This window comes from Chionomys nivalis, chromosome X, assembly GCF_950005125.1.
Source record: "Chionomys nivalis chromosome X, mChiNiv1.1, whole genome shotgun sequence".
Lineage (NCBI taxonomy): Eukaryota > Metazoa > Chordata > Mammalia > Rodentia > Cricetidae > Chionomys > Chionomys nivalis.
The window spans coordinates 84,941,520-84,952,602 of NC_080112.1; positions in this window are offsets into that span (position 1 = coordinate 84,941,520).

Sequence of the window (11,083 nt, forward strand, 5' to 3'; positions counted from 1 at the left end):
CTCTTGGGTATATTCCCGAGTGGAATTGCTGGGTCCTGAGGTAGGTTGACTCCCAATTTCCTGAGAAACTGCCACACTGATTTATAGAGTGGTTGCACAAGTTTGCATTCCCACCCACAATGGATGAGTGTTCCCCTTACTCCACATCCTCTCCAGCATAGGCTATCATTGGTGTTTTTGATTTTAGCTATTCCAACAGGTGTAAGATGGTATCTCAGAGTTGTTTTGATTTGTATTTCCCTAATCGCTAAGGAGGTTGAGCATGACCTTAAGTGTCTTTTGGCTATTCGAACTTCTCCTGTTGAGAATTCTCTGTTCAGTTCAGTACCCCATTTTTAATTGGGTTAATTAGAATTTTAATGTCTAGTTTTTGAGTTCTTTATATATTTTGGAGATCAGACCTTTGTCTGATGTGGGGTTGGTGAAGATCTTCTCCCAATCAGTAAGATGCCTTTTTTTCTTAATGACAGTGTCCTTTGCCCTACAGAAGCTTCTCATTTTCAGGTGGTCCCATTTATTCACTGTTGCTCTTATTGTCTGTGCTACTGGGGTTCTACATAGGAAGTGGTCTCCTGTGCCCATGTGTTGTAGTCTACTTCCCACTTTCTCTTCTATCAGATTCAGTGTGGTCACATTAATATTGAGGTCTTGAATCCATTTCACTTGAGTTTTGTGCATGGTGATAGATACGGATCGATTTTCATTCTTCTACAGGTTGACATCCAGTTATGCCAGAACCATTTGTTGAAGATGCTTTCTTTCTTCCATTGTATACTTTTAGCTCCTTTGTTGAAAATCAGGTGCTCATAGGTTTGTGAATTAATGTCTGGGTCTTTGATTTGATTCCATTGGTCAACATTTTTGTTTTTGTGCCAATACCAAGCTGTTTTCATTACTATAGCTCTGTAATAGAGTTTGAAGTCAGGGATGGTAATGTCTCCAGAGGTACTTTTATTGTATAGGATTGTTTTGGCTATTCTTTTTTTTTTTCCATTTAAAGTTGATTGTTGTTCTCTCAAGGTCTGTGAAGAAAGATTGCGGGTCAGGGGTTAGGAGCACGGGGGTGGGGTTGAAGTGGGGATAAGGGGAGATGGGGAGAGAGAAGGGAGAATGGGAGGATGGGGAGAGCTTGAGAGAATGGGATGGTTGGGAAGGAGGAGGGGTGGATGAAGGAGCAGGGAAGTAGATACCATAATTAAGGAAGCCATTTTAAGGTGACAAGAGACTTAACACTGGAGGGGTTCCCATGTGTCCAAGGAGATGTCCCCAGCTTGTTCCTTGGGCAGCAAAGGAGAGGGTGCCTGAACTGGCATTATCCTATAACCACACTGATGAATATCTTGCATATTGCCATAGAAACTTCATCGGGCAATGGATGGGGATAGATACAGAGACCCACATTGGAGCACTGGACTGAGCTCCCAAGGTCCATATGAAGAGCAGAAGGACATGAGCAAGAAAGTCAGGACCGTGAGGGGTGTGTCCACCCACCGAGATGGTGGGACTGATCTAATGGGAGATCAACAAGGCCAGTTGGACTGGAACTGATGGGGCATGTGATTAAATCAGACTCTCTGAATGCGGCTGACAATGGAGGCTGACGGAGAAGCCAAGGACAATGGCACTGGGTTTTGATTCTACTGCATGGACGGGCTTTGTGGAAGCCTAGTCTGCTCCTCATACTGGAGAGGGAGGGGGTGGGGAAAGGGAGGGAGAGTGGGGGGAGGGGAGGGAAGTGGGAGGAGGGGAGGAGTTGGAAATTTTCAATAAAAAATAAATAAATTTAAAAACAGAGGGAAAAAAAAGAAAAAAAAGGGGCTGAAACTAATGGGCCATGCAGTGTTTAAACGAAAAAAAAGAAAAAGAAAAAATGGGTTACTGTGAGGTTAGTCTTAAGCTTTATAGCTGATTGCATTTCTTTCTCCTCTATTTTCTTCACAAGGATAGGCATCCATCACTCTTTGTTCTGCAGTCTTTAGTTCTTGCTATCATTCCTTCAACAGTATGATGTATTTTACTCTAAAACCATGAACCAAATTTAATGCTTCTTCTCTTATACTGTTTTAGTGAAAAGTAAATAATAGAAACAGAAACTGTTTCTTTGCATATTCAATAATACTTCAAGGAAGGCAACACAAACTGTTTTAGCATTTGTAAAACCCAAAAGAAACTCTACACTATGTATAACTTAATGAAAAATTCATAATTGGTGATAGTTTTTAATTTTGCAGATAGCAATGATATTCTCCATGAGTGATAAATTCACTTTACATTTTGGTGAAAATTAAAAATGTAAACCGTCATTAATAGTGAATTCTTTGTGATAAAAATAGTAGCTAACATTAAGATTCTTGTACAATACAGGAATACTTGTGCAATATAGGTTTAACTGTGTTTAATTTTAAAATTATGAGAGAATACAGCAAAATCACCAGGAAAAAAAAATATATGTATATATATTAGAAAGTGTTGTAAATAGTTGAAAGGGAAATATATATAAGGATATCTTCAATATTCACAATAATAAAAATGAAAATTTTACTAGAAATATATTAATAGAATATATATTAAGAGAAACCAGAATAATTTTAAATGGAGTATCAATAAAATTATACTTATATTCTTAAATACTCTGTTGGATTTATTATATGGCTCCAGAAGCTCATAAGCTTGATTTCTTAGTTTTTAGTAGTGTTAATGTTGAGAAGTATTAGATGGTGTGGTAACATTGGAAGAGAGGTATCAGTGAGAGGTGGGCTTTGGGTTTAAAAAACCTATTTGAGTCCCAATTAGATCTCCCTGTTTTCTGCTTGTTGATGAGATGTGAGCACTCAACTATATCTCCAGCACAGTGCCTCTCTGTCTGATGTCAAGCTATTCAAAATTATGGTCATGAAATCTAATCCTTTGTAAGGCCTAACTGTAAGCCCAAATTAAACTCTTTTGTTTTAAGTTGTTTTGGTCATATTTTATCATAATCGACAACTAACAAATATTTAGAGAACAGAAAAATCAAACAATAGTGGAATGTCTAATATTATCTAAGATGATAAAATTCTAAAATATAATTATTATTAACATAGACTTAATTATAATTTCAGTAATTTGTAATAAGAAAAAGATGTTAAATTGCTTTATTTTTAGGCAAAAATACATGGACATATTGTGATATCTGTATGAATTCCTCCTACTCTATCTTCTAAATAAAATTTTATTATTAGTAAACACACATTGAAAATCTAAAGGATATTGTGCTTTGTATAATCCAAGCATAGAAGGACAAATAACTTATTATCTTGCTTATAGGTAGAATCTGAAAGTGTTAAACTTGTGAAATAGAGAAAATAAACTAATTGAAGCAAAGGAAAAGAGGGCGTAAAATGATGTTGAGAAATAATAGAAAATTTGTGTGTAACAGGAGAAATGCCTTCAGGTTTATGACACTGAATAGTGAATATTGTTCTTTAAAATACAATGCAAGTGACAATATTTCTGAGAGAGGCAATTTTCAAATTTCCTGAAGCAGCATAAGTGAAGTGACAGATGTATTTGTTAGGTAGATTTAATATTTCTACCTTGAATAGTTATATCAAAACCTGATAATGTATGACAGAACCACATATAATTCTTCAGAAATTAAAAGGAATTAACTTCAATGAATTTATTAAGTTATATAGAAATATTAACAAATAAATACATGTGATGTAACAACAAATTGAGCAGACTTTCAATAAGGGTTAAAGAATTATTGTATGCTCACAATGCAGAATAAGGTGAATTGTTAAGTAGCCACTAAGTTAGTGCAAAATACTGAGGTATCTGTTCATTAAGCATGAAAATAGGTTCAATCCATTATGAATCATCCCCCCCCACACAAAAAATGAATTACATCAATATAACAGATTTCTGTTGAAAGGGCATAATACACACCTCCTTATATAAAAATTATTCATTTTTCTCATCATACCTGCTATTTACTTTAACACAAACTTTAGTATTGTAAATTATTGATCCTATGGAAATATACACAGGTATACACACACAGGCACATGTATGCACACACACACACAAACACACCCCATCTCACATCAATTTTATATTAAATCACCTCAAAAGATCACTCTTGTCATTCCTATATTCTTTATTTTACAAAGAAGTAAACCAATTCCAGAAAAATACAAATCTGTCCCTTGTAGAGTGTTCACTAAAGATTCAATGCTTGTCAATCAAATCTTGTCCAGTTGAGATTAGAGCCAGAATCTCTTGACATATACTGCAGTGGCTACTGTGTTCTGTCTCCTTTTGTCATAGCATTATTCATCTTCTATGGAGAATATCAGATAACTCTAGGATTTCCCCACTAGTAGTAAGTCATAAAAATGAAATTACTACTGAGAATTTAAATGTTAATCACAAATATTTTACATTAGTATATAATTTTATAATATGGAATTCACAAATAATAATGATAAGTTTTCTTTGTTTTTCTTTCTCTTGTTTCTGTCTTCTGCTCTCTCCCTCTCCATTCTCTGTGTATGAGTGTGGATACTTGAGCAATTTTGTGTGTATACATTAAAAATTGGCTAACCTCATGGTAGTGATAAAAACATCCTGAATGTTTGGGGTTGGCTGGCAAGTAATTAGGCTGCAAAGTTAGGCAAAAGCTTGTAGTGAAGTCCTGGGACAGAATTTCTCCTTTATTGAAACACTACTTTCTTCTTCTCTTTATAATTCATTTGACTGAATGTGATGAAGTCATACTAAGAATAATCATCTTTGCTTAAAATTGTTCATTATGCATATTATGCCAAACTGCAAGCTATAATAGTGACAGATAATTGATATTTGCATAAATATCTAGTCAAATGGAAATATAACATTAACAAATATGCCATGTGTTTTATATTTAGTCCTGTGAGGTATTGAGGCAGAAAACTTATTCAAAATAATGTGGATAAAGAATCTCATTGTTGTGATGAAATTATTAAAACTTAGTTTTATGTTTGAATATATGAAAATGTATAAACAAGCTTATTTATATATACACATGAGCATGAGGTATTACATTTATGATTTTTGAATAATGAAAGATATGAAAGAAAATAGTATTTACTTAGAATCTAAAATGCAGATCTACTAGGTTATCAGAATGGGGAAAACTTAGGGAGAAAAAGGAGAGCAAAAAGAGAGGAATGGAATTATGAAAAAAAATAAAGAAGAGAATGAAGAGAGGAGGAATGTGTTGCTGTACTAAAATATGATCACATATAAAATATGTGATAACTAATATTGTGATCTTTACAGAATTAAGAATCACTGAGCCAACAATCACTGGACATGGATTTGAGGTAGTTTTTAGTGCTGTGACACCACCAACATTGTATGTTCAGAATTTCCATGGTCTTTTACAAATTTATACACATTTTAGGATTTTCATTTTATTTTTGCAAAGAATTGTCACTGATGTTTACTTTTGACATTTTTTTGAATCTGTATATTGTCAGTTATGTGCTCATTTATATAAAATCTGTTCTGTTAATCAATTATCACAAAAGGCCTTTATTGTTTAATATTTATTGGTTCTTTATTCTTTGCGTGATAAATTTTATTGCTGGAGACTTTAATCTCTTTTGATATTTTATTTTTTAATATTTCTTTTATTTTTCAAAATTACATAATATTGTTAGCATTTTATTATCCTTTTCTTCATTCCAGCTATTCCTATGCAAGCCTTAGTTCTCTCTCAATCTCCCAACTACCATCTCTTTAATTGTTGACAAACTTTTAATATATAAATAAGCATATAAACATATAAGTAAGATATTAAATGACAAATAAATATTTAAATAAAGCATGCTTAGTACATATAGCATTATGTTTATGTATGTATTGTCCACATGGTTTTAGATAATCAATTACAGTACTCTTCCTCAGGAAAATCTTCTCCTTTTCTTATATTCCAGAGTTGTCTATAGTTCTTTGTTTATGGTCAAGACTCCATGAGATTTTTCTGTTTCAAGTCTGCATATAAATTGGTGTCATCCCTTTTTAGATATTGTTTATTCAGTCATGTTGATGAGACTTTATGGCTGTAGCTTCTTTGATATTTCGAGGAGACGAAATCCTTCAGCAAACTTCCTGTAGGTTCTTTCTTTCTTCCCCAATTTCTGCTATGATCCTTTTGCCCTGAGTATAGCTTGTGTTGTAGATATTTCAGTTGAATCTGGGCACCACGTGATTAAGAACAATTTTACCAAATAACCTAAAAATTCAGAAAAGATCACTAATTAATTTGGCATACAAACAGATAAACATAAAACCTCAAAAATACAAACACACAAGCACGCAAACATTCTGTCTCTCTCACTCTCTGTAGCTGGCCCAAGGTCACTTTCTTGTGTTGTATCTAAGGAAATGCAAGAAAATGTCTTTTTTTCCTTCAAAAATGTCTTTGTTCTTTCATTGTTTGCTAAAGATAAAACAAAGAATGCACATATAAACATATATGACTGAATTGCTTTAAAACACAGTTACTGAGATATATGTGTTGAGTTGCATCATTAACACAGTTGTGCTCTTTCTGATTTTCTCTTTTTTGTTTTGTTTCTCAAGGCGGGGTTTCTCTGTAGCTTTCGGAGCCTGTCCTGAAACTCACTCTGGAGACCAGGCTGGCTTCAAACTCACAGAGATCTGCTGTCTCTGCCTCCCAAGTGCTGGGATTAAAGGTGTGTGCCACTACCACTCAGTTGATTTTCTCTTTTTTAAATTTATTCTTTCATATATTAGATCCCTCCATCAGTTCTCCCCCTCCTCTTTTCAAATTACCCCCTCTCCCCATGCACTGCTCAATTATTCTTTAGGGCTCAATTATTCTTTAGGAAAGGGCAGGGCTCCTAAGGATAAGAATCACACATGACATCAAGTAGCAATATAACTCTGTACTTCCCTTCATATTAAGGCTGACTGAGGCAAACCAGTAGGACAGAAAGCGTCCTGAAAGTAGGCAAAAGCATTAGAGACAGCCCTTGCTTCTGCTGTTAGAAAATTCCAGAAGAAAATTAAGCTATACAACAGTGACATATATGCAGAGGGTCTAGGTATGTTTACTGATTGTTGGTTCAGTTTCAGTGAGTCATTATGACCAGAGGGTTAGATGACTCATTGACTGTATTGTTATTGTTGTTGTTGTTCTGTGTGTGTGTTACTTCTTGTATCATTTTGATGCTTCCCATAATTCCTCCCCATATTCCCCAAGATTCTATGCATACTGTTTGGCTGTTGGTCTCTATATCTAAGTTTATCAGTTGTTGGATGGAGCCTCTCGGATGACAATAATGCTAGGCCCTTCTTTATGAATATATCAGACTATCATTAGGAATCATTTCATTTACATTTCTTTTTTTGCTGGGCTTTGAACGTTTCCACAATTTCAGTGCCACCTTTACCCCAACACAACTTTTAAGAAGTACAGATTGTAGTACAAGGATATTTTGACTGGAATGATGTTTCAGTCATACCACTGGAAGACTTTCTTTGTTACAGAACATGTCCAGTTGAGGTTCTGTATCCCCCATTACTAAGAGACTTCACTAGCGTCACCCTGGTAGATTCCAGAGAGTTTCCAGTGAATTTAATTTCTATATTGCTTCCCAACTGTCTCCCTCATTCTGTCATCTCTCCCTGTGCCTCTACTTTTATCTCCTCATGTACCCCTGCCTGAATAAAATGCCTTTCTTTCTTTTTTAATTTCATATATATATATATATTGCAAAACACATCTTTTTTCATTTTACATACCAATTCAAGTTCCCACTCCCTCCTTTCTTCCTGTTCCCTCCACCTTCCCTCCCACTCCATGCCCCATTCACTCTTCAGAGAGCTTAAAGCACATTGATTTGAGGAAGAACCAAGGTCCTCTCTACTATATGTAGGCTGAGCAAGGTATCCCTCAAAAGAGAATGGGTTTAACAAAGCCAATACAAGCAGTAGGAATAAATCCTGGTCCCACTGCCAGTGGCCCAGCAGTCTTACCCAGACCTATAACTGTCATAAACATTCTGAGGGCCTAGTTTGGTCCTACACTGGTTCCTTCCCTGTCCAGCTAAAGTTAATGATCTTCCATTAGCTCTGGTAAGTTGTTTCAGTGGGTATCCCCATCATGTTCTTGACCTCTTTGCTCATAATCTCAGTTCTTTTGTTATTCAACTGGACTTTGGAAGCTCAGCCCAGTGCTTCACTGTGGCTCTCTGTCTATATTTCCATCAGTTGCTGGATGAAGGTTCTATAGTGACATTTAAGATAGTCATTAGTCTGATTACAGGGCAAGACCAGTTCGGGCACTCTTTCTGCTACTGCACCTTGTGGATTCCTGGGAATTTCTCTATTGCAAGGTTTGTTGCTAACCTAACTCCATAGTGGCTCCATCAATCAAGAGATGTCTTGTATCACTTTTGCAGATACACTTTTTGAAAGGGGAAAATATGATTAAAATGACTACATTTATCATAAGCATATACTAAGAATATCTTATGTTTGTCATTATGCTAAGAATTTAATAACTTGTTTGAATAAATTTATTCATATAGAATAAGTTATATGGTTAATTATTATCAGTAGATCTATTTTGCAAATAGTATATTTATATCGAGAAAGTTATATGGTTTATGTAAGATTGCATAAATTTGAACCATATTTTGAGTTAAATAAATGCTCACATTTATTCCATTATAAAAACCTAGGAAATATGAAATGTAACTTTAAAAATTGATTAAAAAATGTAAGGTAATGATTATCTCTTTCAAAACATTCTAAGAATCAGCAACCTTGGAAACACTTCTCATATTCTTGGGCTAAAGGCAAAAACTTAACATATTCTCAATATACCAAATAGATGATATCATACTTCATTAACTAATTTATTCATTTTCATTAAATTATTATTCACTAATTATCCATCATGTGTTAATAATATTCACATTTTTGGAAACTTATAAACCAACAGAACTTATCATAAAAGTAATTACCACCAAGAAACTATATTATTATCATGCATACTGTAATATGATAAGTTGATGTGAAAGTCCCCTTTTTGTGTTGTGACTGCCATTAATGAATAAAGAAACTGCTTTGGCCTGTTGATAGGGCAGAACTTAGGTAGACAGGGAAATCTGGACTGAATGCTGGGAGAAGGAAGGCAGAGACAGAGAGATACAATAGAGTTGTATGAGACAGAGGCTGGGAATTTTTTCCAGTAAGGCACTGCCTCATGGCAATACACAGATTATTAGAAATGTGTTAAATTAACATAAGAATTAGCCAATAAGAAGCTAGAGCTAATGGGATAAGCAATTATTTAATTAGTATGGGTTATGTGTGGTTATTTCAGTTCTGGATGGCTGGGGGAAAAAGCTCCTTTTTACAATAAGGGGTTAAAAAGATGGCTCAATGGTCATGAGCACATTATGCTCCTGAAGTAGACTTGAATTCTGTTCCCAGCACCTATATAAGGTGGTTCACAAATGTATTTCTCCATTATCCATGTGGAAACAATGCCTCAGTTCTCCATGAGCACCTGTATTTATATGCACATATATGTATTTGTGCACACACATACACACATATATACATGTGCATGCTCTCACACACATAAATATACATATTCAATTAAAAATAAAATTAATCTTTAACATGAATTGATAAGAAAGTTACACCAACTTGTTGGAAATCTCCCCAGATCTTAGTCTAAACAAATTATTAAACCATCCCAAATTGTTTCATTACAAAATGCATAACTAGCATTTCAAATTGTTCATAAGGACTAATGATGAAAAAAAAAACATGGCAAACAAAAAAACCCTAAAACTTTGTGACTAAATGTAACAAAAGACAGTGAGTTTAATCATGGTAAAGATGAAAAAAAATTAGTAAGCGGGGAGAGAAAAACTGGAATAATCCAAAGAGCAAGGAGTTTGTATATTAGCAATGTCAACTTCTCAATGTTGCATATGTATATATATACATATATATACAACATATATAAATATATTATATATAATTGTTATATAAAATACATATTATATATATATGTATAATTATTTCATAAGATATTACCAAAAATAAAAGCTGGGTAAAAGATTTATAGGAATAATCTATAATATATGCAAAAGTTTTTTTTAATTAATTTCTACGCTTTCCATTTCAGTCGCCCTCCCCCAATCAACTCCCCTTCCTCAGCAACCTGAAGAGCAGTCAGGGTTCCCTGCCCTGTGGGAAGTCCAAGGACCTCCCACCTCCTTCCAGGTCTAGTAAGGTGAGCATCCAAACAGCCTAGGCTCCCACAAAGCCAGTACATGCAGTAGGATCAAAAGCCAGTGCGATTGTTCTTGACTTTTCAGCAGTCCTCATTGTCTGCTATGTTCAGAGAGTTCTGTTTTATCCCATGCTTTTTCAGTTGGCCTTGGTGAGTTCCCGATAGAACATCCCCATTGTCTCAGTGTGTGGGTGCACCCCTCACGGACCTGAGTTCCTTGCTCGTGCTCTCTCTCCTTCTGCTCCTCATTTGGACCTTGGGATTTCAGTCCGGTGCTCCAATGTGGGTCTCTGTCTCTGTGTCCTTTCATCACCTGATGAAGGTTAATATTCAGAAGGATAACTATATGTTTTTCTTTGGGTTCACCTTCTTATTTAGCTTCTCTAGGATCACAAATTATAGGCTCAATGTCATTTATTTATGGCTAGAAACCAATTATGAGTGAGTACATCCCATGTTCCTATTTTTGGGTCTGGCTTACCTCACTCAGGATAGTGTTTTCTATTTCCATACATTTGCATGCAAAATTCAAGAAGTCATTGTTTTTTACTGCTGAGTAGTACTCTAATATGTATATATTCCATACTTTCTTCATCCATTCTTCCATTGAAGGGCATCTTTTGTTAAATATAAAAGTAACTCAACTTGGAAAAGATGTTTCTTCAACCTTTTTAGCAGTTTATACTACCACAACTCCCATCTCTGTTTTATGGAAAAATTTTCATTTATTTTCTATAAATAATTTTGAGTTATTCCAGAATTTGTGTCAGAAGC